Source organism: Trachemys scripta, unplaced genomic scaffold, assembly GCF_013100865.1.
Source record: "Trachemys scripta elegans isolate TJP31775 unplaced genomic scaffold, CAS_Tse_1.0 scaffold_71, whole genome shotgun sequence".
Classification (NCBI taxonomy): domain Eukaryota; kingdom Metazoa; phylum Chordata; order Testudines; family Emydidae; genus Trachemys; species Trachemys scripta.
Genome location: NW_023260557.1, coordinates 29,241 through 37,065, shown reverse-complemented (window position 1 = coordinate 37,065; position 7,825 = coordinate 29,241).

The window sequence follows — 7,825 nt, the reverse complement described above, 5'->3', positions numbered from 1 at the left end:
TGGTGTAACAGAGGAAATGACTCTGAGTGGGGGCTGGGGGGGTGGAGCAGCACCAGTGAGAGAGACACCCTCAGCCTCTGCGATCGACCAACGCTGCAAACACAGGCACCGGGCCGCAGAGCTCTGCGGGACCCGCATCCAGCACAGGGATCTCTGGGCTCTTTCAGGCCGACAGCTCAGCTGTCGGGGGCCTGGTGACGAGGCGAACGTGCGATTGGAGAAGCCTCAGAAAAGAGCTAGGACATGATGGAAGGGTTTCGGAGGAAACGTCTACAGCGAGAGACTCGAAGAGTTCAAGCTGGTTAGCGTCTCAGGGCGAAGACTCAGTGGGGACTTGAGCACAGCATGTTTCACGGGGAGAAAATACCCAGTGCTAACGGGCTCTTTAATCGAACAGGGACCAGCGGCTGGAAGCCGAAGCCAGACAAATTCCAGTTAGAAATACGGCCGCGGTTTGTAACAGGGCAGGTGATTAACCACTGGAACAAGCTCCCCAGGGCAGTGGTGGGTTCCCCATCTCCTGGGGGCTGCAGGTCCTGCCTGGCATCTTTCTGGGCGATGCTTTAGTCAGACCCCAGCTCTTGGGCTCAGGATGGGGGAACCGGGGGGAATTCTCTGGCCTGTGCCATGCAGGAGGCCAGACCAGACAATCTAACGGTCCCTCCTGCCTTAAACTCCAGGAATGGATGAACCGCCGTGCTGCAGATGGGACCCAGCTCCGGCCAGGCCCTGAATCGCTTTGCTCTGATGTCATTCTGCAAGGCAGGGTCTCAGCCACCTAGCGTGATGTCATTGTGGCTTCAGCCAATCAGCCGCAGACGTTACCCCATTCGGAGCGGCCCTGGTCAGGCCCAGCTGGGATCCACCTGGCCTTCCTGCTTCTTAGAAGCCTGTGCAGTAACTACCCAATTCTCAGGGATGGTGATAGGGCATCTCGTGGGCCCGTCAGTCTGGTGCCCAGGGTGAGAGCGCTGCATGCCAGCCCTGTGCCCTCCTCCGGCCCCAGCCAAGCTGGGAGGGAAGCCCAGACAGGTGTGTACAGGGTCAGCACTGCCCCCAGGCTGCAAAGGGGAGCTGGCCAGTGCAAAGCGAGGCCCCGCAGGAGGATCTGGTAGGGTCCAGAGAGGCCACACCGAGCACCAGTGGGCAAGGCAAGGGGCAGAGTTTAGTCCGGCTCCTCTTTGGCGCATCCTCCACCACAGTCCCACCAGCTGCTGCCCCCCGTTCTCCAGGCCCTACCCGTTTGCTTCCCTGAGTCAAGTTATCAGAGCAAAGTGCAGCCACGTGGTCTAACTGTCCCCAGCAAGGCTCTGCCCAGCTCCGGGCACAGCGCACAGACTGGGGTCAGACTGGGCCCCCTGCGACCTGTCCAGGCATGCACCGAGTGCTGCTTAGCCCCTCAGCAAAGCCGGTTGGGCCTGGCTGGGGCTTCCTGCTGGAGGGAAGTTACCATCTGAGCTTCTGCCTCCAGCCCCAGACCTGCCAGGGGATGCTTGGCATGGATCAGAGGGGCCGGTTCTCAGGCTGTGACCGGCTGCGATGCCTTGGAGAGGAGCAAGGAGCCAACCAGAGGTGCGGGCGGAGAATCACCCTGGCATCTCTAGGACAGCTGTCTCCCCAGGGGCTTTGCTACCATGCACAGCACCCACCTCCTCCGTCAGTGAAACGCTCCCACCGCTGCCAGGGGGCAGGACGCTGTGAAGTGGAGCTCCAGCGAGGAGGGATCATGGGAGAGGAATTGTGCTGGTGCCTGATGGATGGCCCCGGAGGCGGGAACGTTGTCCCCCCAGCAGGGAGGGCACAAGCCTTGCCCCACCACGCTATGGGCCACGACTCAGCCCCACAGGGCCCTGCCTATCACCAGCTCCCTACCAGCCACTCCCTGCTTCCAAGGGCAAATCTTGATCAGTGACTGACAGTGGTGTGTGCAGGTTAGGGGTCTGCCACCCCCCAGCTCCGCTGGTTGTCCCTCAATCCCAACCCGCAGACCCTCACTGCCCCAGCCCAGAGCTGCCCGTCAGGCTGAGCTGTGGGGTGGTTTTGTGAGGTGGACAGGGATCCACCAGGAACCAGTGGAGCCGGATCAACCCATTTCAGGGACACTCTGGGTTTACATGAGCTTCGTATGGACTTTGTCCTCAGGCATCCTTGGGGAGGGGCCCCAGCCAGCATGTTGGGCCAGCAGCAGAGCTGTCTCAGGGGTGGGGATAAACACTGAGCAGCCAGCGGGGGCCGGGACGCCATGGTGATGGGCAGGAGCATTAGGGACAGCCATCAGCCTTGGGATCACTGCCCCAGTGTCTCCAGGTGCCCCCTGCAGGCTGGGCTGCCGGGCCGGTGGCACCGTGCCCCGCACGCTTACTGGCATCGCTGCTCAGTACAAGTCTCCTGCAGTTTTGTGGTGAGTGGCTGCTGCTGCAGACGGAGCTGCCTGTCTGGACTCGTTTGCGACTGGGGAAGGGAACAATACAGCCCCGCGGGCTTGTTTCACATATGGCGCAGTGCTCCAGCCCCCCCTTTCCCGCTGGCATGTGGCGCTGGGCCATGCGGGGAACTGGCTGCCAGGCTGGGAGGCCCAGCTCCCATTGGATCTGAGCACCCAGCAAGAGACACCAAGCCCATCCCAGCTGGGGACCCCTCCCTCCCGCCCAGCTGGGGACCCCTCACCCCCGCCCAGCTGGGGACCCGTCCGTCCCGCCCAGCTGGTAGGAGGCGCAGCCATGGAGAGGACAGTCCCTGTGCAGCAGGGAGAGCGAAGGGACCCAGAGTCATGGGCCTGTCCAACCGCAAAGGAAAAAGGGGCAGTCTCTGCCCTGGACTAGCCGCGGAGCCTCGGAGGGCAGCCGTGGGGCAGAGTCATGACCTGGGGGCTGGCCGGGGGATAAAGCTCCATAACGAATCAGGCTCTGTGAGGTCAGCGCCAAGTGGGGAAACAAACGCTCCCTAGTCCCCTAGAGACACGCCAGCTTGGGCCGACAGAGAGCCAGGCAAGGGGCCTGCGCTGGGGCCAGGGAGCCGGGCGCTGGGCTCTGCTCTGGGTCACTTAGAAGGGTGAGGATCCGGTAACCGGGGCTCAGCACCACCGTGGGGTTCCTCGGCTCTGCTGGGGGTGATTAGGCAGTGGGTTTAATGACAGTTAACTGGGGGCTGGAGGAGTTTAGCGCTGATCTCCGACAGGGCTCGTTAAAGGGTTTATTACATGCTGCTTGACGACTTCATTGACCTGGGGTAAGCGATGCACTGAGGGGTCCCCTGCCGTGGCCGGAACATGGGCCCTCAGGAGGGTCGGCCCCAGGCTGTGCTCATGGGGGATCGCTCCCTCTGCCACGTAGTGCAGCCACGTCGCATGTAGCCACCCCTTGGAGCCCGTCCTGGCCCACCTGTGAGCAATGACCTGGCTAGGGGGCCGCTTGGCAGCTCATTGGCTAACGAGGACTTGGGGCTGGCAAAGGCTGCCAGGTGGCGGCCGGAGGAGGGGCTCCGGGGATGTTAGCGGGAGCTGCTGGCTGGTGAAGAGAAGTGAGTACGAAGGGGCTGGGGGGACAAGCTGCTTGAGGGCTAGAGAGGGCCTGATGCATAACCCAGCTCCAGGGGGAGGCAGGATTCAAGGCCTGCGTGTGGGAGGTGACACTTGCTGGCGTTAGCCCCCAGCCAGAAGAAGGGCTGGATATTGAGGGGCTAATGGGGGGGGTTGTACCCTGTAAAAGGCTTTAACTAAAGAAATCCCACCAAGGAGGCCTCTTGTTCTTAGACCTTGGCTCTGAGTATCGGACTGGCAGGGAGCTGAGGGCTGGCACCGGCAGGGCCACCGAGGCCTGTGCTGGAGGTTGATGGCTCATCAAAGCTGCCTCTGGGGTGGGACCCAGCATCAACAACATAGCTCAGTGCAGCGTGACGGCTGGGCAGTGGTGTGGCACAGTGTGAAGGCATTGTAGTGGCATGGCATGACGGCTGGGCAGAGGCGCGGCGTGAAGGCACCTCAGTGTGGGGTGACAGCCGGGCAGTGGGGCAGCACAGAGCTGGGGGGCTTTGCCAAGGATAGAAATGCCCAGACTGTAACTTGACCGGCCCCGGGGTTCTGGTCAAGCCACATGGGGATCAATATCCCTGTTGAACCGAGGGGGGAACAAGCCCAGACTCGGCAGTGACCCCGCGGCTTGGTTCGGGGGCAAGAGGTTCTTTTGGGTCTTGGGGTGACAAAGAGCAGAGACTCCCTGGCAAGCCCCCCCGCAGTGCCCAGGAATAGGCTGGCATAGGCAGTGCTGCCTGCCAAGGGGGCTCAGTCCCATGGGTCTGGGTCTGAGTGGGCAATGTTGGCGCTGGGACAGGGCCCCCAGGGGAGACCAGACCTGCACGTCCTGGCCATTGCAGCTCCTCCTCCAAACCAAGAGCTGGCCGCAGTCTCGCCCCCGGGCCTGAGCTGCCCCTCCCCACGTGGAAGGAGCCGGCGGGCTCAGAGCTGGCCCAGATTCCCCTGGCAATGCTCAGGCATTTCCTGCCTGGCACGCTTGCCCCAAATCTCATGAAAGCCTCTCCACTTAAATTCTTTCATGTGTTATTGCGGGGGGCAGTGCAGTGGTGACTGGCTCTGGGCTGGCCCATTGCTCTGCCCCCAACTCAGCCCCCCCCTTCTCCCGGGGGAGCCCCCGCCCCTGGGGTCACATTGCTTTGTCCACAAATCTCCCCGGGAGCCCTGGCTCAAGGCCCCAGCACCCAGTCCCTGCACCCTCCAAACACGGGACGCCAGAGGGGGGTTGAAATGGGCCCGGACTAGCCCACGGGCCAGATTCTGGCCCCGATCACTCTGGAGTCACACCCCATCCCCACCCTGACTCTGGACTGACCCAGAGACGCTGTAGCATTTGAAGTGCAGCGGCACGACTATGCAGCCACTCCCTGCGCCAGCGAGGGACTCTCCATCAGCGTCGCTAAACCACCTCCCCAAGAGGAAGTAGCCAGGTTGATGGAGGAATTCTGTCTCCACCGGGGCTGAGGTTGACTTACCACTGCTCGGGCCAGGGATAGAACCCAGGCGTCCTGGCTCCCAGGCCCCCCTGCTCTAACCCACTAGACCCTGTCCCACTCTCCGAGCTGGGGATAGAACCCAGGCGTCCTGGCTCCCAGTCTCCCCCCCCCAACCCTGTGGGTGAATAGGTGGCCTGCTGGTAAATCAGGCAGGAAAAGGCAGCTCCAAGAGGAAACACTCCCCGGGCGGTAAAGGCGGCGGGAGGGGGCACAATATTCCTCTCTGGGGCGTGCATTTCCCATCACCGTAGCTCAGGGAGCTGGGGAGCTATATGGGGGAGTGTCTGGCTGGGGAGCTGAGATGCCAATCGCCCCCCAGCCTTTGTGTTCCCAGCCGGCAGGGGGCCAAACTGATAAGAGTCCAGCCAGGAGTGACCTGAGGGAGTGGCTGGCCCCAGGGTCGTGGGAACCAGGCTGCCTGGGGCTGGAGCCAGCCTTCCCATGGGCCGCCCAGCTGCTGCCCTTCCCCAGGAGCAAGGCCGCCCCCCATAATGTGCCCCCCCCCGGAATTGGTGGGAGAGGGGCACAGCCCCTGTGGTTGGAGCATTAGCACTATTTGCCCCCGCCCCCCCGAACCCCGCCAGCTGAGAAGGGCCATGAGTTACGAGTGGGGGTGGTTGTGCTGGGGGTTTAACGAGATCCCGCCTGACCCTGGAGGGACCTTCAGGCTTGAAAATACTTTTTCTCCCAGAGGAAAATAATAATCCAGCCAGGTCTCCCTCAACCCAAATGTTAAGGGCACTGGCAGAGTGTGTGTGGGCAGGAGCCCAGGGCTGGGGTACAGGGGGGGCTGCAGGTTGGGATTGAGGGGCACCAGCAGAGCTGGGGNGGCTGGGGTACAGGGGGGGCTGCAGGTTGGGATTGAGGGGCACCAGCAGAGCTGGGGGGGGAGCCCAGGGCTGGGGTACAGGGGGGGCTGCAGGTCAAGATTGACACCAGCCAGGACTCGGCTGCTCTGGGTGGCAAGGGGCCGTGTTCCAGGGGCCTCCCCCTTTCCGAGCCCTGCCCTCTGCTTCCCGGCCCAGGCTGGTAACGTCAGCCTTTGCTGCTCCCAGGGAGCACGGAGCCCACGAGAAGCAAGTTCTGCCACTGCTGACGCCTGCCCTGCCATCCGCCCAGTGCCCCGGCTGGCTTGGCAGGTGCCCCAGCTCTGGCCCCGCAGGCAGGTGCAGGGCAGCACAGCAGCAGGCACCAACCCTGGGGAATTGTTACCTGAGAAGAATCCACACGTTACAATGTTAATCGGCATTAATTACCCAACGGCCTCGCCCCAGACTGGCCTAGCCAGGGCCTGCCCGGACTCGCCTCAGTTTGCTGGAGCCATTCGGGGGCTGGGTCCCCAGCCTTGGAGACGGAGGGTCTCTGTGCATCCTCGGAGCGGGGAGAGGCTCCGTGGCACCACAGCACGGTGCCCATGGCCCAGCCAGCCCAGGGGGCTCATGGCTACAAGAAACTGGGCTGCGGCCCCCCCAGCTCAAGCCACAAGGGCCACCAAAGAAGGCGCCGATGGCACCAAGCGTCAGTACTGTCCGTGTGGCCCCCCGGAGCCGGCTGGGGACAGGAGAACAGATTTCCACAAGGGCTGAATTCCCTCCCCCACAGGGGAGGCGAGGTTCCCCCAGGGCCTTGTTACAAGTCAGCACAGGCAGAGAAAGCACCTCCCCAAACCCCACCCCAGGTGGGCGAGTCCTGTCTGAACTGGACCCCAGAGCCTCACACAGCAGCTCTGCCAGGCGAGCCCCGAGGGTGACTCCATGGGGCCAGACTCAGCCCTGGCCCGCCGGGCCGAGTGGGGCCGGACTCCACTGGGAGCCTCTCTGGGTGTTTCACACCCAGACCCGCCCAAGGCACCTTCCCTGAGGGTTACTGAATTTCCTGGGAACCCCCAGCAGGAAGCAGTTACAAAACACCATTAACTTCTCTTCCCCTGGGCCCTGCTCTGCATCTCCACCAGCAGATGCATCTATGTCCCCGCAGCTGGCACCAGCATTAATGGACAGATGCTTACCCACCCCCCACCCCCTGCCACCGGCAGATGGGCAGGGCCTGTAGCCCCACTTCACTGAGGGGGAAACTGAGGCACAGAGCAAGGACTGGACTCAGCCCGAGTGACTCCGTGTCCTAGATGGGAATAGAACCCAGGAGTTCTGGCTCCCGGTCCTCCCTGCTCCAGGCCCGCCCAGAGGACGTGGCATGCGCCGAGGAGACCGAATTCTCCTTCCCATCCATTGTTTGTGGTAAAGAGGGAAAACAGCCAAAATAAACAGGAAAGTGGGAAGGAGGCGGCTCCGCGTGGAGCCATTTGGGGCCTTTATGCATGGTGGGGGGAGGGATTTACAGCCTGCGCCCCCCAGCTGGTCCTTGCATTCTTGGCCTGAGAGAGGCCAGAGAGGGGATCACCCCAGCCTGGCCAAGCAAGGCCAGAGGGGTTGGAGGGCTGCTCCCAGGTCTCGCCTCTGGGGAGAAGGAAGCTGGATCCCACTTTGCCGTACAGAGTGATGTGTCTCTCTTCACCTGCGTATGCCCTGTCTCAAGGAGTAATTGTGCACTGCCCCCCCCCCCCTCCCTGGGCCCCCCGCCCTGCCCCCTGCCCCCCCCGTCCTAGGGCACCCAGCCCGTCCTGGGGCACCCAGCCTGCCCCCCATCCTAGGGCACCCAGCCTGCCCCTGCCCCCCTCTGTCCTAGGGCACCCAGCCTGCCCCCCCCATCCTGGGGCACCCAGCCTGTCCCCTGACCCCCCCCCGTCCTGGGGCACCCAGCCTGCCCCCCCCGCCCCCCCGCCCCCCCCCCGCCCCCCCCC